The sequence below is a fragment of the Bos grunniens genome, chromosome 7 (assembly GCF_055505025.1).
Source record: "Bos grunniens cultivar Pamir isolate PY7600 chromosome 7, Bosgru_T2T1.0, whole genome shotgun sequence".
NCBI classification, from domain to species: domain Eukaryota; kingdom Metazoa; phylum Chordata; class Mammalia; order Artiodactyla; family Bovidae; genus Bos; species Bos grunniens.
This window is the reverse complement of record NC_141171.1, coordinates 67756037-67779173: the sequence shown is the minus strand read 5'-3', so window position 1 is coordinate 67779173 and position 23137 is coordinate 67756037. Positions and strand designations below refer to the sequence as shown.

At 38.3% G+C, this 23137-nt stretch overlaps 1 protein-coding gene and 1 long non-coding RNA gene across 20 annotated transcripts in view; one reads left to right on the top strand and one right to left on the bottom strand.

The window, feature by feature from the left end:
* SGCD (sarcoglycan delta) overlaps positions 1 to 23137 on the bottom strand; it is a 695743-nt gene that overhangs the window by 181247 nt on the left and 491359 nt on the right. The window contains exon 5 of one of the 19 annotated variants that reach the window (XM_086412615.1): positions 18202 to 23137. This exon is cut by the window's right edge and continues 36680 nt beyond it. The exons of the other annotated variants lie outside the window; for them this stretch is intronic. The gene's annotated coding sequence lies outside the window, so the exon portion shown is untranslated. Of the gene's footprint in view, positions 1 to 18201 lie in introns of those variants that run through there. 19 annotated transcript variants of the gene reach the window in all.
* Positions 169 to 4111, top strand: LOC147369755 (uncharacterized). The gene is made up of 2 exons (XR_015167861.1): positions 169 to 325; positions 3816 to 4111. It is a non-coding gene; the product is annotated as an uncharacterized LOC147369755 (long non-coding RNA).

Below are 23137 nucleotides of genomic sequence, written 5' to 3'. Positions count from 1 at the left end.
TTGCAAGAAACATACCCAGCCCAATGCTAAGGGACACAATAGAGACTGCCTCTTAACAAACCAGTACTAGTGATACAGAAACAATCTAACCAACCCCTAGCCCTGGGTCATGTGAGCCTTTCCTTGGGCTGTGCTGCTGTGGTTGTGTTGGGCTTTGGAGCCATGCAGCCCTCGGCCGAGACCCAGCTTGGACATTCCTCAGTTAGGGGCCCTAGACCACACAGTCTGGGGTTTCTCACTTGGAAAATGGGGCTAATTATGTGTGAAGTGGACATGTTAACTGTAACTCCCTTACAGAACTGAAGGATTAAATAAAATAGCACAGGTAAGGAACTTAGCATCATGTTTGTACCTTTAAATGTATGTATATATATATTTAAAAGAGTATTAGGTCACTGACGTTGACAGTTGAAAGCTCTGTCAGCCCCAATACACTGGCAGAGTTATGGGGACGTGAAACATTTCTGCTTGTCCACGGTGGTTAAGAGCCTAATTTTAGGCAGATGAGCTGAGCACAGAACATGGCTCTTCTAGACACTAGTGATACGAATGCATGCAGGCAGCTTAAACTTTTTTGTGTCTTAGTTGCCTCATTTATTAAATGGAAGGAGAACAGTACCCATCTGATAGGCTGCTGAAACTAGTAAGTCAACGCATGCAAGACTTATAGCACAGTGCCTGTTAAAGAGTAAGAACTCAGCATATAGTAACAGTAACTGATATAAGAGGACAAGAAGAATGTCCTGCACAGCATTTGTGTCTAGGTAGAGTAGATGACTCTCTGGAGTGATCAAGGGGGCATGGAAGGCACCCTGACCACAAAAAGGGGTCCGAAGGACCCATGGTTGAGGCTCCTTACAAGTAAGCCTGCCTCACCAGCTGCCATGGAGAACGAGGTGAGTGGAGGATGGAGATATGGTATGTAATTGTTGATTCAAAGTGAGGACATGAACACAAATTCCATATGGGACCTTAGAACAGGTCTGCCTGGATAGGTATTTCATGAAGGGTAGGCAGAAAAGGAAAGGGAGTATTCAAACAAAATATTGCACACTTGAGGCATTGTTTGCATTTTGTATGCATCTAATTATCAGATTTACAGAAGGGTTAAGCAGTAATAATCCCCAGGTACATGGAACCTGACATAGAACCCAGGCTGCTAATCTAAAACAGTGCTGGGACTTAATGTTATGTTCCCTGGGTCCTTACAGCTCCTAAGAAGTGGCAGATAATATGTGACTTTAATTTTCTTATTCAAAAAATAAAAAAGAAATGAGCATACATTATTTTCACAACCATATAAAATTTTGAATATACAATATGTTAATTATCAGGAATATCATGAATATAAAATATAAAACATATTCATAAAATAACATGACATGTCGTTAAATATTTAAAGTTACAGGCAATATGTAAGTTTCTTAAGCATTTTTGTGTGTTCTTAATTTCTTTTTTGGCAAGACAAAAATTTTTAATTTCATGGGCAAGTCAAAAGGGAGAGAAGAGGAATGATTTTGTAGTTGTCATTAATCCTTGGAAAAGAAAGCTCAATTTTTGTAGAAAAAGCATATATGTCTCCACTCCCCTCACTTAGCTAAGTAATGTCTACATTGTATGAGCTCGTTGGAAAAGGGGAGATGTCTAAAGAGGAAATCAGCTAAAGTAAACTTTGATTAAATTGGTAAAAGTCTACAGCAGTTCAAAAGATATCTTCTTCTTCATTCTGTAGAAAAGTAACAGTATCATGTGCTCAGGTACTTTGGCTTGTGGGTGCTAACTCAGTTTTCCACTATATGAACATGGCCAGAATAGATATGAGGTTCCAATTGAAATGGAGAGATCAGAGCATGCTTTGATACACTTCTGTGCTCCAAGCCTATAGCAATGTTACAGTAACATCAACAACAAAAGCAACAAGAAGAGGAAAACCAATAAGTCAGAGTTGGACTCAGAAAACATACAACTCATCACACCCATCAGAATGACAAACATCATCATCATCATCGTCAGAAAATAACAAATGTTGGCAAGGATGTGGAGAATCAGAACCTTCAAACATTGCTGGTGGCAATGAAAATTGGTACAGCCACTATGGAAAACCGTTCGTCAGCCTCTCAATAAGTTAAACATAGAATTACCATATAATCCAGCAATTCTACTCTGTGGTATAGACCCAAAAGAATGAAAACAAATATTAAAAAAAAAATACACAAATGTTCATTGTAGTACTATTTACAATAACCAAAGGGTAAAAACAACCCAGATGCCCTGTAACAGATAAATGTTAAAAAAAAAAAAAGGTGTATGTTTATATAATGAAATATCTTTCAGCCATGAAAAATAATGGAATGCTGATACATGCCACAGCAAGGATGCACCCTGTAAACATACTCTGTAAAAGAAGCCAGACATAAAATGTCACATACTTTTTGATTCCATTTATATAAAACATCCAGAAGATGCACATCCAGAATAGGGACAGAAAGCTGATTAGTGGTTGTCAGGATGTGGGGGGAAAGGGTACCAGGGAGTGACTGCTTGACGGATACAGGATTTTTGTTTAGGGTAATAATAATAATAAAAAAAAATTTGTGAACTAGATGGTGCTGATAGTTATATAACATTGTGAAGGTACTTAATGACACTGAATTGTATACTTTAAATTGATTCAAGAAGTAAATTTTGTTATGTGTATTTTCCCACAATTTAAAAAAAAAAGGACAACCGTGTGCATGGTCTAGAAAAAGAACCACTAAGTGGAGTGTGGGCTACAGACAAGGGTCTGTTGACAGTTAGGTCTAGAAGTGGGCCATAATGACTGTGTACTTAGCTCAGGCAAAGAAGAGGGGGCTTCAAGAGTTCTCTGTGAACTAGAGACTCTCCTTCTAGGAGGTTTTAAACAGCAGGATCCTGTGAAGGAAGAGAGTTGAAAAATCTGGCTTAAGTCTCAACATACAAAAAACTAAGATCATGGTATCTGGTCCCATCACTTGATGGCAAATAGAAGAGGAAAAAGTGGAAACAGTGACAGATTTTGTTTTCTTGGGCTCCAAAATCACTGCAGATGGTGACTGCAGCCACAAAATTAAAGGATGCTTGCTCCTTGGAAGAAAAGCTATGACAAACCTAGACAAACTAGTGTATTAAAAAGCAGGGACATCACTTTGCTGACAAAAGTCCATATAGTCAAAACTGTGGTTTTTCCAGTAGTCATATATGGATGTAGAATTGAACCATAAAGAAGGCTGAGAGCTGAAGAATTGATGCTTTCAAATTGTGGTCCTGGAGAAGACTCTTGAGAGTCCCTTGGACTGCAAGGAGATCAAACCAGTCAATCCTAAAGAAAATCAACCCTGAATATTCATTGGAAGGACTGATGCTGAAGCTGAAGCTCTAATATGTTAGCCACCGGATGCAAAGAGCTGACTCACTGGAAAAGACCCTGATCCTGGGGAAGATTGAGAACAGAAGAGGTGGGCAGAAGAAGATGAGATAGTTGGATGGCATCACCGACTCAATGGACATGAGTTTGAGCACACTCCGGAAGATAGTGAAGGACAGGGAAGCCTGGTGTGATGTAGCTCATGGGGTCACAAATAGTCAGACACGATTTAGTGACTGAACAAAAACAAAGATCAAATGGGGCCCTCCTGGGTACAAATCCTTTCTGTGTCCCCCATTTCTTGTTTGTAGGAGGCCTTCCTGAGTTCCAAAGGGCAGATTCAAACATTTGCTTCTCAAGGAACAGCCTGGGGACAGAGTCCTGGTTCCTCAAGAAATGCACATAACAATACCTCTCTGTTCTTCCACAGGAACCAAGGCTTCACCCAGCTAGAGGATGGAAGGCTTCACCCAGCGAGAGGATGGAAGCTTTAGGCGGACCAGAAGATTCCTGGAACATTACCCTGTTACCTCACTACCAACCAATCAGAAGAAAAATCTGTACACAGTGGAAGATAAGGAAGACTACGATGCCCTGCCCAAATGATTCTACCTCTAAAAACTCTGATGTTCAAACAGAATCTTATGAATTGGTTTTTGGAGATGAGTCCATCTTCTCCCCAGGTTGCTGACCTGCTGAATAAAGCCAACTTTCTGTTCTCACCAACACTTGCCTCTTGAGTACTGTCTTCCAAGCAATAAGAAGCAAAGCTGAGTTCAGTAACAGTTTGTGTGCTGGGGATGGGGAAGAGGAGGAGTGTGTGCTAGGAAGCTTAGTAGATAGTTAAAATAGACCGATGTCTATACTATATGTAAGGGGAAGATACAATTACTTAGTAAGCATACATGCTATAAATTAAAGTGGTCATTAAACAAATTGAAATACAGTCTATGGTCCTCAAACCAGCAGAGGAGAAAGAGAGGGAAGAGGAAAAAAATGAATTCATCCACCAGAAGAAAAAATAAAATTAAAAAAAAAATAAATTAAAAAGAAGCCAAGAGAATAATAGAGAAGAAATACAAACCAAGATAGTACAAGTTTAAAAAAATCCATTATATATATAAAATATCAAAGTAAATGCTGTTTATGAAATATTTAAAATAAAACCACATGGAAAAGCTGAAAATAAAGATATGGTAGAAAGACAATGCTATGCAAATACTTACTAAGAGAACACTGGTGTATCAATGCTAGTATTAGACAAAAACTAGTATTTAAGGCAAAAGGTATTAATGTCTAAGCAGAAACTACATATGAAATAAAAACTCAAAAATCTATAAAATCATGACTAGACACTTAATCAATGCAGCTTTAAAACATTAATTGAAAGTTATCAGAAGCATGAAGCAAATTTGGCAAACCCTAGGATGAGATTTTTTAAAAAATCTACTAGAAAATTATAGACACTGCTGACCAAATAACATCTAAGATTTGAATGAATCATATTTGACTAGTTTGAACTAACAGACATGTAGACCCTGCACCCAACAAGTTGAGGATCTCCATAATTTTCAAAGACACTAAAGCGTTTACAAAAATTGACATGGTGCTAGTTCACAAAGGAATTTCAAATAACCAGTGTCATACAAAACACATTTTCTGACTGCAGTGCAATTAAATTATAAATCAAGTTAGACAGATAATTAAAAACCAACCTATCTTGGACATACAAAAATAGCTGTTGTAGTTCATATTGATTTCCCTGCTTCCACTCTTGCCCTCCTAAAGTCTATTATCCCCCAAACAGTCAGAGTAATCCTTTTTAAATTCAACACAGATTATGTCATTCCCATGAGAGGAAAAAAAATAAAATCCTCCAGTGGCTATCACAACTAGTCTTGTACTCAAATTCCTTACTACAAGACTCTGTGATCTGGTCTCTTTCTCTATCCAATCTTTATTCCCTCCCAGCCCCTTCCCACTATTGTGTGTCTACTCCCTGGACACTAACTTCCTTTTCTTCAAATAAACCAAGTGTCTCCCCCTCCTGATACATTTGCATTTCCTGTGGCTTGCTTTCGGAATGACCTCCCCTAGATATCCACCTGGCTAATGGAGTAACCTCTTCATTCTCTGTTTATAAAGAAAGAGCAGAACGCTCTCTTTTTCTCCATTTACCTTGGCACAACACAACATGTATTATGTATATTATTTGATTGTGTGTGTGTGTGTGTTTGACCTGTCTCCTTCTACTACAAAAGATCACTGAGGGCAGGGACTTTGTTTTGTTCACCACTGTGTCTCCAATGGCTAAAACAGTGTCTTGTACAAGGTAGATATGAAAAATGGCTGTCATATGAATGAAAATCATATTGCCTTGTGTTCACTGGACTGATTGCCAGAGAAGTCTACATGGTTTAGACGGTATTATAAATACTTAAAAGAATGAAGAGCAGGAAGATGGCCTTGCTTTACCATGTATCAGTTCAGTTCAGTTCAGTTCAGTCACTCAGTTGTGTCCAACTCTTTGCGACCCCATGGACCGCAGCATGCCAGGCCTCCCTGTCCATCACCAACTCTTGGAGTTTACTCAAACTCATGTCCATTGAGTTGGTGATGCCATCCAACCATCTCATCCTCTGTCATCCCCTTCTCCTCCTGCCTTCAATCTTTACCAGCATCAGGGTCTTTTCAAATGAGTTAGTTCTTCGCATCAGGTGGCCAAAGTATTGGAGTTTCAGCTTCAGCATCAGTCCTTCCAATGAATGTTTAGGACTGATTTCCTTTAGGATTGACTGGCTGGATCTCTTTGTGTCCAAGGGACTTTCAAGAGTCTTCTCCAACACCACAGTTCAAAATAATCAGAGAACATCTGGAATATTGCATTCAGTCTAGACTCTACACATTAACAGAGATAGGAAAAGGGAAACAACCAAGATGGTAAATACAGTATGGTCATAAAGTCTGTAAACATTGGTGTATATACATAAAAATGGCTCCATAGTATTATATGACAATGCATGATGTATTATGTGATATGTTTAAAGTGTTTCTCATTAGCAATGCATAGTTCAATGAACTGAGAAATTGCAATAAATGTGGTGTATTACCAAATTTTCAAGCCTGCATAGTATCTATGATGTATTGGCTCAGATTATTCTTGTCTCTTTATTATGCAATAAGCCTACATTTTTAGCATGTCAGAAGGGTTCATATCTGGCACAAAGGCAATCCACTGCATGTGTCCACATGTCCAAACCAGGTTTACAGATGATCAGTCAAGCAGACCCTCACCACTCTGGTGTAGAATGGTGGAGCCACTGAGCAAATTTCTAGCTAGTCAAGTATGGGTATTAACTGATAATGCATGTGTTCAAATATGTCAGGCAGTCATTTATGTTTCCAGACTTTCTGGTCACCCTGTGTATTCTACAACACTTCCAGTGATTCAGTGGGTGAAGGATAGTGACTGGGGGTAGAGATGGCTATGATAAGGGCTCTGAAACTAGACTACATGAGTTTCAATTCTATCCCTACTTCTTGGAAGCTCTATATCAACCTGGAAACATTACTTAATTCCTCTATTGCTCAGGGTCTGTATCCATAAAATAGAAATAAAAGTGACTCTATACTATAGGTTATTATGAAGATTAGATAATGTAAGAAAAGCAGTGAGAGCAGTGCCCACTGGAAATCCATTATTAGGCACTACTGTCAACATGGCTAATCACCATAATCATAATAACATTGTCATCATCCAGCACCTACCATTCACTGACCAAAATATCCAGGTTGCTTAGTTAAAATTTTCAGGAGAATATTGAATTTGTCATGTTCAGAGGTTTACACATTTCAATAAGCTTCATATCATGCTTTGGAAAAATTACTAATTCTTAGCTTATTTTGTTAATCATGACACTCAAGGCATGATGCAATACTAATGGCAGTGGATAGTTTTGTGTGTCAACTTCAAGTGTTTTTGGAAGAAATCAGTGTTTAAACCAGTGAACTTTGAGAAAGCATATTACCGTGTATAATGTGGGTGTGCCTCATCTAATTAGTTGAAGTCCTGTATAAAACAAAAGGCTGAACTCCCCAAGCAAGAGAGAATTCTATAGCAGATGACTTTTGGACTGAGCTGCACTTTTACCTCTAGCCTATCAGCCCACTTTGTGTATCTTGGACTTGCCAGCCTCCATAATCTCCTGAGCCAATTCCTTAACGTTATGCATGTATGTAAGAATGTATGTATGTTTGTGTCTATCCACCCATCCATCTATCCATCCACTCATACACACACACACCCCCACCCTGGTTTTATTTCTGTGGAGAATTGTGACTAATACAGGCAGTAAAAATAGGGTAGCAAAAGTGGGTGAATACTACTACAGAACTTTTTCATTTTTCATATGAGAAAAGATGCAAAGAACTGAAGGAATCTAGCCAAGAGAAGGCTAGCTTAAACGTAAGAGCTATCTGCAAATAAACAAAGGGCTGTTATGGGAAAGAGAGACTGCATTTACTCTGGAAGGCTCTGAAGAATAGGACAATCTGTAGATGTAGACAGATGTCAAATTGATAAGAGAATGTTCTAACTGCCAAGCTGCTCCAAACAATGGAATGAAAGGAAGAGTCCTTGTTTCCCAAGGTTTGGGACCCAGTAGTATTCACGATGATTTTAGGGGTCACAGAGCACGGCATTACATATAAGAAAAATCACTGCCTGCCAACTCTCTTCTACCTTTTGGGATGTTAGAGACACTATCTCACTCTGAGCACACAATGAAATCAATTCCTCTGTAGCACTTTCACATTTTCATTTTTACCAAAGGCAGAGTTGGCTTCAAGCTTACTACCCTGCTGTTTATAGATATTTTTTAAATCTGTCTTCTATCCATGGGAAATCACACTAGTTTTCACTTAGAATAATATTAATTTCTCTTTTAAAGCATCAAAGAAGCAAGGAGTATTGTAAAAGGAAAAGTAAAACTAGTAAAAAGGACATAGTTATGCCAGGAGTGTGCGGATGACTATGCTGTGGGTGACACAGGATGGAGGGCATTTAAGCACAGGCTAGAGGACCACAGACCACCACATGGATTCAGCGTAGGTTGAGAATGGGGGCTGGGGCAGTTTTAGGGTAAGTTTTTTTATCCTGACATTTGATGATTCTATTGAATACTGCGTCCTGGCCCTTTAAAGCTGGTGTTATTTTACTCCAATAATAAAATTGAATGCCACCTAAAACAGGTAAAATAAGCCAAGTAAGTGACTTTCAGATGTAAACAGCAGAAATACCTTCATTTTGGTAGATATCTATCAGTTTTTTGAAATTAAGTTTATGCACATTTTTGAAAAATACGGTCTGAATAGAACACCAACAAAATTAGGTTTTCACTTCTTTGATTCATGCAATTTGATCAGCAAGCACATGTAGGACCGTAATGACGGATGGATCTATGATATGAGTTGAAAGAGAATAATCCAGTACTGGCAGGTTTTTTCTTTAATTATTGAAATTGAAATGACTTTCACTTATAATTAGTTTTATACATTCTTTGAAGAACTGTCAAATTGCATTTCCCCAAGGTTAATATTTGAACAAATGTATTACTTTACTGTGGAAAGTTAAATTTTCACAAAACCCAAATACAACCCCAAAAGCAAATTGTTGTGCAAACAAAATGATTAGCTTAATTTAAGACAAATGAAACATAATAAATGAGATGAAAATATACACTGAAAACCACTCCACATTTATGATTCTATGGAAGAAATGTCAACAGAGATTTCTGCTCTGTGAACTATGAGATTGTCCTGTTAATTTAGACAAATCAGTTTCTGAGTCTGAGCCTTTAGATCTCTTTTTTCTTTACAGTCTAGGCACTCAGAAGGAATTTTCTACTTTTAAGCCTCTTCTTTATTATGAAATGATGTGATTTCTAAAATGCAAGCAGCTAATGTGCTCTTGAGAAACCTATAGGCAGGTCAGGAAGCAACAGTTAGAACTGGACATGGAACAACAGACTGATTCCGATTAGGAAAAGGAGTACGTCAAGGCTGTATACTGTCACCCTGCTTATTTAACTTATATGCAGAGTACATCATGAGAAACGCTGGGCTGGATGAAGCACAAACTGGAATCAATATTGCCGGGAGAAATATCATTAACCTCAGATATGCAGATGACACCACCCTTATGGCAGAAAGTGAAGAGGAACTCAAAAGCCTCTTGATGAAAGTGAAAGAGGAGAGTGAAAAAGTTGGTTTAAAGTTCAACATTCAGAAAACTAAGATCATGGCATCTGGTCCCATCACTTCATAGTAAATAGATGGGGAAACAGTGGAAACAGTGTCAGACTTTATTTTGGGGGGGCTCCAAAATCACTGCAGATAGTGACTGCAGCCATGAAATTAAAAGACGCTTACTCCTTGGAAGGAAAGTTATGACCAACATAGATAGCATATTCAAAAGCAGAGACATTACTTTGCCAACAAAGGCCCATCTAGTCAAGGCTATGTATGGTTTTTCCAGTGGTCATGTATGGATGTGAGAGTTGGACTGTGAAGAAAGCTGAGTGCTGAAGAATTGATGCTTTTGAACTGTGGTGTTGGAGAAGAGTCTTGAGAGTCCCTTGGACTGCGAGGAGATCCAACCAGTCTATTCTGAAGATCAGCCCTGGGATTTCTTTGGAAGGAATGATGCTAAAGCTGATACTCCAATACTTTGGCCACCTCATGCGAAGAGTTGACTCATTGGAAAGGACTCTGATGCTGGGAGGGATTCGGGGTAGGAGGAAAAGGGGACGACAGGATGAGATGGCTGGATGGTATCACCGACTTAATGGATGTGAGTTTGAGTGAACTCCGGGAGTTGGTGATGGACAGGGAGGCCTGGCGTGCTGCTATTCATGGGGTTGCAAAGAGTCAGACACGACTGAGCAACTGAACTGAACTGAATGTGCTATAAGATTCTCAAAATATGTTTTGATTTATCAACAGATGAATGGATAAACAGAATGTGGTATATACACATAATGGAATATTATTCAGCCTTAAAAAAGGAATTAAATTCTGACACATGCTACAACATGGATACACTTTGAGACATTGTGTTAAATAAATTAAACCAGTCACAAAAATACATATACTGCATGATTCTACTTACATAAATTACCTACAAGAGTTAAATTCCATAGACACAGAAAGTTGAGTGGGGTGTGCCACAGGTCAGGGGCAGACAGGGATGAGGACTTAGTGGGTACAGAGTTTTAGTTTTTCAAGATGAAAAGCACTCTGGAGATGGATGGTAGAGATGGTTGCACAAAAATGTGAATACACTGAACTGTACATGTAAAAGTGGGTTATTTTAAGTGTGCTTTAACCACAATCAAAAGTGTTTTAAAAATGCACCGTGACCTTGTGAGACCATATTAAAAAAAAGTGTCTTGATATAACTGCTCATTCTTTTCTTTCCTTATTTTCCAATAAATCAATTCACCAACCATTCAACAGACTAGCACATAAGAGGACAAAGTTCTACCAGTAAGTATCATATTTAACTTCCTTATTATTTGATAAAGATTCCAGACAGAAGACACTGAGTGTGGCAAGTCTCTTGAGAACAGTTTTGAGAGTCTCATGGCACTCGTCACATCCTCAGAGCATAACTTCAGTGTCAGATGTGACATGTTGAACTTCCAGCTGTAACACTTTGGAAATGTGAGACTTTGGGTACATTACTTGGTCTCTCCATGCCTCAGATCATCTATCAAAAACAGTTAAAAATTATTTCTATCTCCTAGGGTTGATGAGTACTTTTCACACTGCCTGTATGAGAGTCAGTGTTAATAACTGTCTGTCATCACTATCTTCCTCCTGTTAATAGCTCTTTAAGTTAATTAGGTAAATATTGTTATTATAACCAAGAAATTAAAGGTAGGTAGAAAGAAAGATCTTTGCATGATATTCAGATTCTGATCCCTTTCTACCATCCATGGCCAGACCACCCTTACCTGGTCTCTGGAATTCTGAACAGCCTCCATCTGGTCTCCCCACATTCAGCCTCACCTCCTCTCCCACTCTCTGCACCACTGCTGTCCTAAAATAGCAACTGAAGTGGTCCTTTTGAAAATCTAAGCTAGATGACGTGTTTCCTTTGCTCAAAATCTTTCAGTGTCTCCTCTTTCCCTAAGAGGAAATGCCAAAGCCTTTACAAGGGCCTGCAAAATCCTCCATGGGTCTGGACCCCATTACCTGTCTGATCTCATCTCTACTGCTGTCCCTGTTCTTGGTCACTGCCTCAGGGCCATTGTACCTCAGGTTGGAAATTTTTTCCAGCAAATGTTCTCATAGCTAATTTCTTTACCTCCTTCATGTCCTCAAGTGGCGACTTTTCAGGACACCTCCCCTGACCACCAACCTACCCTGGACCAACGTAAGTCCACAGCCTCTCCCACTCACACTGGCCCTTCATGTCCTGCACACTGGGCTCCAGTTTTCTTTTCTTTCTCACAGTAATGATTACATTCTCTCACAGTACATAATTTACTAACTTTCTGTGTTTATCGGATTGTTTCTTTAAATTTTTTAAAATTGAGGTAATGGTAATTTGTAAGTTTCAAGTGTACAACATAGTGATTCACAATTTTTAAAGGTTATGCTCCGTTTATAGTTTTTATAAAATATTGGCGATATGCCTGTGTTGTACAGCATTTATGTTTATTGTCTGTTTCCTCCCACTATAAACTAAGCCCCAAAGGTATAGGATCTTTCTGTCTTTAACATATCTCAAGTTGCTAAAACAGTGCCTGGCACATAACAAGTGCTTAGGAGATATTTGTTAAATGTAAGAAAATTGTCATTTACATACCTAGTGCCTGACATTTACAACATGCATGCTTCGGGCTCTGCATGAGTTATCTTATTTAATCTTCCTGTTGACCCTTTAATATGATTAACACTGACCCTATTTTTAAAGAGAAGATAGCTGAAATTCAGTGCAAGAATTGAAGTAACATCTAAGATGATGGATATGGGACCTGGAACTTAGACCCAAGTCCCTGACTCTAAATTTAGCATTCTTTCCATAAGATCACATCTTAGGAGCAAACAACATTTGCTCCAGTCATGTCTAATTCTTTGCGACCCCATGGATATAGCCCGCCAGTCTCCTCTGTCCACGGAATTCTCCAGGCAAGAATACTGGGGTGGGATGCCATTCCTTCAAAGAGGTAGGGGACATATGTATACCTATAGTTGATTCATGTTGGTGTATGGCAGAAACCAATAAAACACTGTAAAGCAGTTATTCTCCAATTAAAAATAAATTTTAAAAAGACCACATCTTAGTACATCAATGAAAGAAATAAGATTACATGTAACAAAAATTGGCCCATTTATGGATTGCATCTGCACTGGAAGGGCTGACTTGAGGAACCTGCGTAGACACTGAGAAAACCACTTAAATCCATTCAGTACCATTAGGTTGATTCATTGTACATTCAGAGAAGCAGGCAATACTGACCCTACCGTAACAGGAAGAGTTCTGATCTATGTTTTTAACCCATCAAAACTAAGTTATTCAAGCCTGAGTAGTCAGGAAATACCTTTCTAAGAGCTTCCCTGCTTTATTGGACTAACATAAGGTTGGACATATTTAAGACAGTCTCTTGCTATTTTCTTGCTTGTTAATTTCTTTCAAATGAAGAACCATTCTTTGTTTTTACATATTCAGGCAAGCATGACTATTTCTAACAATAGCTTTAACGTGACTTGAGCCAATCCTGGAAGAATCTTCAGAAAGTCAGACCCAGAATGGTCTTCCAAGATCATCTATTCTGACTTCCTTATTTGCAGAGGAGGAAAACTCGGGGCCAAAGTTGAGAAATGACTTCAGAGAAGGCCCAAAGTATGGAAGAAAAATCAGCCCTTGTCAAGAGAAGGACATGGTGTTCCATATGCAAGTGGGCGTTCCAGCATGGAACATCTGTCCACATTTTCTCTAATTCAATCTTATCCTAAATTAAGATTGGTTTTCCTGTGTTTCTCTCTTCCACGTGGAGTGAATTCCAATTACTGTGGTTGCTGTGGAGCCTTCATGGCTAATAAATAACTGAACTAACAGCTATCACTATTGAGTATATATGTTGTACTAGAGAGAGCTTTGCATGCATTGAACCATTTCAATACAATAACCATCTCATTAATTATGAACTTTTATTATCCCTCATCTGTTTTTCAGGTGGGGAAAGTAAAGATCAAGGATACCAACTGAGTCATCTAATTTCATCCAAAGAACCACAGGCAGAAGACAAATTAAAACTGGTCAGAAAACTGTCTAACTTCAGAGCCAATGTTCATAATTACTACATTGTATTGTTTCCTTATTAAAAATTCAGTTAAACTTTGTTTTCTGAATCTCTGAATTCCATGAGTCTCCTTCATTATGGCATAAATACAGCCCATAGTTGCATTAATGCCGCCCCCATACAGAAACTCATGTCAGCAGTTAGCAAGATTTCTGGGTATAGCCCAAAGTAACTTCGAAAAATGGGAGGATTTCTTTCCAGATTTCCCTCTTCAGCCAGCTGATGCAACATTATATACATTTAATTACATTGCATTGACAATAAGGGTTTTTCCACTTTCAAGGAGTTTTGTAACTCCTCTACAGCTGAGAATTTGGGGGAGGGAGCAGTTCTGACCGAGGGAATAAAAATTACATTAAAGCATGTTTGCTTCTATTAAGGGATTAAGAGGAAACTGTTACATCTGGCTCCATTTCCTTGCCAAATTCTTTAATTGTTTTGTAATGTGAGAGAAAAAGAAAACACAAAGGTGATGAAAGAAAACTGACAGAAATAACTAATCATGAATAAAACAAGCTCATAACAGAATCCTAACTCCATCACCATGGAAAAGCATATTTATAATAATATTTCTCTACTCTAATCTCTATTATCACTGGAGGCTTTTAATGAAAATTTCTGATATTGATCGTTTAACTCTCCTGTTGGATAGAACAATATGAAGATACCCATAATTTTTTTTTTTTTTTTTTTTTTTTTTAAAAATCACATGCTCCCCATCCTGAACCCTCCTCCCTCCCAACCTCCCCATACCATCCCCCTGGGCCTTCCCAGCGCACCAGCCCCAAGCATCCAGCATCGTGCACTGAACCTGGACTGGCATCTCGTTTCATACATGACATTTCACATGTTTCAATGACATTCTCCCAAATCTTCCCACCCTCTCCCACAGAGTCCATAAGACTGTTCTATACATCAGTGTCTCTTTTGCTGTCTCGTACACAGGGTTATCGTTACCATCTTTCTAAATTCCATATACATGCGTTAGTATACTGTATTTATGTTTTTCCTTCTGGCTTACTTCACTCTGTATAATAGTCTCCAGTTTCATCCACCTCATTAGAACTGATTCAAATGTATTCTTTTTAATGGCTGAGTAATACTCCATTGTGTATATGTACCACAGCTTTCTTATCCATTCATCTGCTGATGGACATCTAGGTTGCTTCCATGTCCTGGCTATTATAAACAGTGCTGCGATGAACATTGGGGTACACGTGTCTCTTTCAATTCTGGTTTCCTCAGTGTGTATGCCCAGCAGTGGGGTTGCTGGATCATAAGGCAGTTCTATTTCCAGTTTTTTAAGGAATCTCCACACTGTTCTCCATAGTGGCTGTACTAATTTGCATTCCCACCAACAGTGTAAGAGGGTTCCCTTTTCTCCACACCCTCTCCAGCATTTATTATTTGTAGACTTTTGGATCGCAGCCATTCTGACTGGTGTGAAATGGTACCTCATAGTGGTTTTGATTTGCATTTCTCTGATAAAGAGTGATGTTGAACATCTTTTCAAGTGTTTGTTAGCCATCTGTATGTCTTCTTTGGAGAAATGTCTATTTAGATCTTTGGCCCATTTTTTGATTGGGTCATTTATTTTTCTGGAGTTGAGCTGTAGGAGTTGCTTGTATATTTTTGAGATTAGTTGTTTGTCGGTTGCTTCATTTGCTATTATTTTCTCCCATTCTGAAGGCTGTCTTTTCACCTTGCTAATAGTTTCCTTTGATGTGCAGAAGCTTTTAAGTTTAATTAGGTCCCATTTGTTTATTTTTGCTTTTATTTCCAATATTCTGGGAGGTGGGTCATAGAGGATCCTGCTGTGATGTATGTCAGAGAGTGTTTTGCCTATGTTCTCCTCTAGGAGTTTTATAGTTTCTGGTCTTATGTTGAGATCTTTAATCCATTTTGAGTTTATTTTTGTATATGGTGTTAGAAAGTGTTCTAGTTTCATTCTTTTACAAGTGGTTGACCAGATTTCCCAGCAGATACCCATAATTTTTATCTCCTAGGATTGATAAAATCATTAGACAGAAAATAACACTGTGTTTTTGGTTGCACTGGCTCTTCATTGCTGCCTGTGGGCTTTCTCTAGTTGTGGCACACAGGAGCTATTCTCTAGTCATGCTGCGAAGGCTTCTCATTATGGTGGCTTGTCTCATTGTGGAGCACAGGCTCTAAGCGCGCAGGCTTCAGAGTTGTGGTGTGCGATTCTAGGGCACATGGGCTTCAGCACTTGTGGCACGCAGGCTCCGTAGTTGCAGCTCACAGGCCCTAGAATGAGTGGGCTTCAGTAGTTGTGGCAAACGGGTTTAGTTGCTCTGTAGTGTATGGGATATTCCTGGACCAGGGGTCGAACCCATGTCCCCTGCATTGGCAGGCTGATTCCTATCACTGCACCACTAGGGAAGTCCTCTCAGTACCTTTAGAATCTGGAGTTAAAAATTCTTTTGGGACATGCCTGGGAAGGAAAATTTCCTTATATAGGCATAGATCGCCAAGAGACTCAAGAGTAGAGGGTACACATGTTTCCTATGGAAGTGCAGGAACTTGGCATCTTGCCTAACATCACCGTTACCAAGATGCAAAACCTTTCATTTTCCCCAGTATCTCAGAGATGTCCACATCATTATTCCCATTTCACAGATGAAGAAACTGAGGAGAGCCAGGTAACATACTCCAAGTCTCACAGCTACAAAACAGCAAACTTGAAACTCCTTATTCCCAAATCTCTGTTTTTAATTATTGTTCTGACTCTCGTGGCAATTTGCTACCATAGATTTTTTTTTTTTTTTATGAAGAAGTAACCTCAATCTCTATCTAGACAGCACTTATCATTTTGTTTTTGTTTTCAATGCTCCAACATGTACTGAACCCAAGTTCCTCTCTGCAAGCTTAGTAGTACAAGTAAGACCCTGCTGCCTGGCCCATTGATAACTTCCTCGTACTGCACAGTGTGAAGAAGCACCACACAGAGGCTAAGAGCAGGGAAGAGGGTAGTGGCAGATGGAGGAATCTCAGTCTGATGGCTTCATGATGGAAAACCTCCTGGTCTGAGAGAATCAGGGGTGCTTTTGAAAACGGATCAGTGTTCCTGAGGCTAGAGGCTAAGACGCTCATCCTTCTTCCACTAGAAAGAGGTCGACCTTCATTCACATGCTCCTCCTCTGGATAACTAAATAAAATCTTGATGGTCCTTTGTTTTTCTCTGTATTTAACCTCTACTCTAATTGAAAGCTCATGTTATTGAGTTGCTATGTCCTAGGCACTATGAAACCCTTTATGTTATCTCCTTTCATCCCACAGCCACCTGATGAAGTTTATAAAAGGACCATTCACATCTTAGCAAAAAGAAAACTAAAACAGAGAGGGGGAGGGGCTGTCCAAGATCACCTAACTAGTAAACAGTAAAACTGACATTCAACCCCTATCTGTTAGAGTCCAGAACAGGAACTCCTAGCCCTATTCTCTGCACAGCAAATGACCTTGGCACTCATCAAATGCCTTCTTTTCCCCTTCCAGGTACTCTCAGTCCTATTCACCCAACTCAAAGCTAATAAGTACAGAACTTTTTCTTAGGTTTTCACAACAATCCGAATTCCTTGTTTTATTTTTTATTCGTTTTGAACTAGAGCCATCTGCAAGTGCAGACAGAAATGATGCCTAGAGGAACACTGAGGATCTGGAAGGTTTTCTGCACACAAAACTGGACTCCTTGATTGGTATCTGACATTCCTTAGATAGAACTTATTTCATTCATTTAGGGTTTTGTTCTTCACCATAAACATGTACCAGAAAAGACAGTAGTCCTCGGTGATAATCTCTGACCGTCTTTGTGACTGAGCTATATACATCCTTCCCCAGGTGGCAGCTTTAGGCTCAGTGTACTAGATTATGAGATACTTAAGGATCATAAAGGCATCTGATCTACTTTCTACCCTCATCACTGTGACACAGAGTCAGAAACCAAAAAAGTGGCTCTTTGTATAAACTATATCTTCATGGATACTTGCAAGTACTAACTCAGATGTGTGACAAAACTAATGGTGACATGATAGTCAGCTGACTTTTGATTAAAACAAATAGTAAGTCACCAGGAATGACCATGGTATATTGAATACTTAGTACAAGTCAGGTGCTATGTTAAAACTTCGCATGGATGATACAGTTTTGTCCTCCACAACAGCACAGGAGAGAGGTTATATTGCTATTTCCAGCTTATAGATGAGAAAGCTGAAGCAGGAGAGACTAAGTAATGTGAGCAAAGACTTAGAGCAAAGACTAAGTAACTAAGACTAAGTAACTAAGTCAAAGACTTAGAGCAAAGACTTACCACATAAGGGGTAGAAATGAAGCTTCACATCAAGAAACTGGAGTCTAGATTCACAGACTCAGATAATGAACTTGTGGTTACCAGGGTTGAGGGATGGGGGGAAGGGATAAAGGGATAGTTGGGGAGTTTGGGAGCGATATGTACACACTGCTGTATTTAAAACAGATATCCAACAAGCCTGGTGTCCTGCAGTCCATGGGTCACAAAGAGTCAGACATGACTGAGCGACTGAACTGAACTGACTGAATCAACAAGGATTTACTGCACAGCACAGGGAACTCTGCTAAATATTACATGGCATCCTAGATTGGAGGGGAGTTTGGGGAGAATGGATACATGGATATGTATGGCTGAGTCCCTTTGCGAATGAAACTAGCACAACATTAATAATTGGCTATAATCCAATATAAAATAGAAAGTTTTAAAAAATCTAAAAAAAAAAAAGAAAAGAAAGAAAAGAAATTGGAGTCTAGACACCACACAATTAACCTACATCCAAAACAGCCTTCAAAGGAAAAAAAAAAATAGAGACTTCCCTAGTGGTCCAGTGGTAAAGACCCACCTAGAAGCAAAGGGGACATGGGTTTGATCCATGGTCCAGGAAGATCCCACACGCCATGGAGCAACAAAGCCCACGCGCCACAACTGCAGAGCCTGCACGTCTAAGGCCTGTGCTCTGCAACAAGAGAGGCCACTGCATGAAAAGCCTAGCCAGTGCAACTAGCGAGTAGCCCCCACTTGCCACAACTAGAGAAAGCCAGCACGCAGCAACCAAGACCCAGCACAGACATAAATAGAGTTAAATATTATCTTCTTTTAAATTAACAACTCATTCAACCCATTCATTCAACATTTTTTTTCAAGTGCATTCTTTGCCCTAGGTACTGATGTTAGGCAACAGGAATACAAATAAAGCAGACTCTTTGCCCTAGAATGATATTTCCCTTATTTTATGAATATCTATCTAAAGCAGAACATAATGTGAGAATTTTCACAAGCTTATAGAAAATAGCAGGCAAAGACATTAATTGGTTTATATTTAAGTTATTGAAAATCATATGATATAATCAGTAATTGAGACCTATCTATAGTATTAGATGAGGCCAGGAAAAGAACATTATGCCCAGCTTGATAAGGAATAAAGGTGAAGCATAATGGAAAGCTTCTTAGAGCTGGTGATACTCTGTTGTAAGGTAATGTTTTCAAATCTAAAATGGTCATGTGCTTGACATGAAAGTCATACAAATCTAGTGACAGCAGAAAAATCCTCTAATACTATTCTAATACAAGGGCAAGAGAACTGTAGTGTCAGATAGTAAATAGCTTAGGCTCCATAGATCATATAACTTCTGTCATAACTCCTCAACTCTGCTATATTGTGAAAAGAGTCACAGACAATACATAAATGAATGGGTGTGGCTGTGTCTCAATAAAACTTTATTTATAAAAACAAACCACCAGCTGGATGTGACCCGGGGTCTGAACTTTGCGGACTCCTGTTCTAGTGTGAAAAATTATAACTGACAATAGCAGTGTTAGTTCTAACTCTCCCTGGATTTATGAATACCCACAGGGTCAGAGGCACTTATTGGTGCAGAAATCCTGGTAAATCAAAAAAGCTTCTGATTCCAGCACGCAACTTGCCTAATTACAACTAACACCTCCCATCTTTATCAGAAAGAAAAACATTCTGTGAACAACAGATGGTGTTGCTATGGAGTCTTCAACATCCTCCTCAGCTGCAGATGTAACTGTGTGGTTGCAGGCTGAAAATGATCAACCAACTGATAACTTCCTAGGAAAATATTTAGAAGATAGAAATATTCTGCAGATGGGAATTTGAAATCCATGGTTGATTTTGTCAGATAGAGTATCCACTAGACAAAAATGGAAAATGAAAAGCACTCATCCTCCACAGCAGAAAAAGATACTGAAAGTGGGGAAGGAATTGGCAACTAACCATGGAAACACCAAGACCCCATTATCACTCACAATGTTCTCTTAATTAAGTGACATTATGTCTGTAAACAATAGAAATTATCATGCAGTAAAACACGTAGCTCTATATGTGTAAATTTGACTCTTTGGTATATAACCTGTAACCACGGTTACAAAAAAGTGGCTATTTCCTCTAAGTCTGCAAAGATATTCATATCATGTCCTAAAATTTATGTAGTTGTCTATCAAAAAAGAAAATGTTTAAGAAAGGTTTACAATATACATTGTAAAATGTATATAATTTGACTTCACATTGGTTCTTGAAAAAGTAAAAGTGTTAGTTGTTCAATCATGTTTGACTCTTTGTGACCATGGACTGTAGCCCGCCGGCCTCCTCTGTCTGTGGAATTATCCCAGCAAGAATACTGGAGTGGGTTGCCATTCCCTTCTCCAGGGGATCTTCCCAACCCAGGGATGAACCCGAGTCTCCCGCATTATATGCTACATAAAAGTTTGTGAAATGAATAGGACTGTTTTTTTACTGTTTTTACTCCAGAAAAACAGAGGAACTAGAGGGATGCAATTAAATACAGTGCCAACTCATGAGGATCTCAGCTTTAGTTGAAAGCCATCTTAAGCCATGGCTAACCATGGATGATTTCCCTGGTTTGTAGAGTCTATTGTGTACCGAGTGATACAGCAAAGGAAGAAAAAGTCTTCAGCAGGGAAATAACAAGGATGGGCAGAACTGAGTTGGATATTGGGGTAGTGAGAATCTAGAAAATCACAGCAAAGGATAACTTCTAAAAAAAAAAAAAAAGATCCTTCAAGGGAGAGACTATGACAAAAATGATATGGGAGATTTTAGGTGACAAATAACCATAAGTAATTTAATCTTAAGGGGCTTCCTGTTCTACTAAGGAACACAGTAAGATTGTCTGGGCTTAGCTTATTTGGAGGGAGGTAAATGGGTTTATGGAGCCTGATTCTGGGTCCATTCCAAATACTATATCAGAAAATGTTTTAGGTATCAAGTATTCAAGTAACTGCTCAGGAAATTAAATACATATATGAAATTTGATTATTGACTAAAATGGAATTTACAGGCAGAAAAGATCTACCTTCAAAAGGAAAAACACTTAAAGCTTAAGATATTTTAGAAAATAATTCCACTGATAATAGAATTTTTAAAAACTCATAGGAATAAGAATATTTCAAAACATTGTTGATCTAAATAAGTGGAAAAACATGGATTGGAAGCCTTGATACTGTTAACATGGCAATATTCACATAACTGATCAGATTCAGTGCTGAAATTTCAACAGATACTTTATCAGAAATATACATGCTGATCTTAAAATTCATGTGGAAAGGGAATGAATTCTAAATAGCCAAATCAATCCCGAAAATGATAAACAAGTTTGGAGGCTTCACACTTGCCAATTTCAAAACTTACTATGAAACTACAGTAATCAAGTGTGGTGCTGGTATAAGAACAGACATAGAAATCAAGGGAATAGAATCAAGAATCTAGACATAAACTCATACATTTACAGCTGATTTTCAACAAGGATACCGAAATTATTCAGTGGGGGAAATAATCTTTTGAACAAATGGTGCCAGGATAATTGGGTCTCCACATGCAAAATAATTAATTCCCCACCCCCACCACATTCCATATTAAAAAGTTAGCTAAAAATAGACTGAAGATCTGAATATAAGAGCTAAAACTATCAACTCTGATAGTAACATCTGGGTATAAATATGAATGGCATGGGATTAAGATTTTTTGATATGATACCAGAAATATAGCAGTCAAAGAAAAAATAGATAAATTGAACTTACATCAGAATATAAAGACATTTTTTTGGTGCCAAAGGACACTATCAAGAAAGTGAAGACAATTCACAAAATTAAGAAAATATTTACAAAGTTACATATGTTAAAAGGGTCTAGTATCCAGATCACATACAGAACTTTTGTAACTAATGAAAATGATGAATAATCTAATTTAAAAAGTGGATAGCATGATTTGAATGCACATTTCTTCAAAGAAGATATACAAATGACTAACAAGTACATGAAGAGATGTTCAACATCATTAGTCATCCAGGAAATACATACAGATACTACAGTGAGATAACACTTCATACTCATTAGAATGACTACAATAAAAACAAGACAAAAACACACCCCAGAAAACTGAAGACATGAAGCAATTAGAAAACCTTTAATCGTTGGTGGGAATCTAAAATGATATAGGCATTGTTGAAAACAGTTTTGCAGGTGGTTCCTCAATACGTTAAACATAAAGCCACCATATGACCCAGAATTCCACTCCTAGATATGCACCCCAAGAAAACTGAAAACACATGTTCACACAAAAACTTAGACATGAATATTCACAGCAATATTATTCATAACAACCAAGACATGGAAACAATTCAAATGTGTATGAACTGATGAATGAATAAACAAAAATCTGGTACATCCAAACAATGGAATACTTCAGTCACAGGGAGGAATAAAATGTTGGTACATGCCACAATGTGGATGAATCCTGAAAACACGATGCTAAGTGCAAGAAGCCTCACACAAAAAACCACATATTATACATGATTCCACTTAAGTAAATTGCAAACTGGCCAATCTATAGATACAAAAAGCAGATCGGGGCTGTCAGGGCACTGTGGTTGAGGAGAGAGAATGGATAGTAACTGCTGAGGGGTATCAGGTTTCTTTCTGTGGTGATGGGAATGTTCTGGAATAGATAGTGGTTATGGTTACACAATATAGTGAATATACTAAAATCCATTGAATCATATGCTTTAAAAAGAAACTTTTTATATTATATGAATTATATCTCTATAGGAAGAAAGATTATGAAGACATAAATGTGAATTTATAGGCAGAAAAGATGAATCTTCAAAAGGAGTAATACCTAAAGCTTAAGAGAGTTTGAAAAATAATTCTAATGGTAATACAATTTTTGAAAAACTCTAGGAATAAATTTAACCAAAGAAGCATAAGACATGTACACTTAAAATTACAAAACATTTGAATCATTTCTAATGAGGTGGATGAAACTGGAACCTATTATACAGAGTGAAGTAAGCC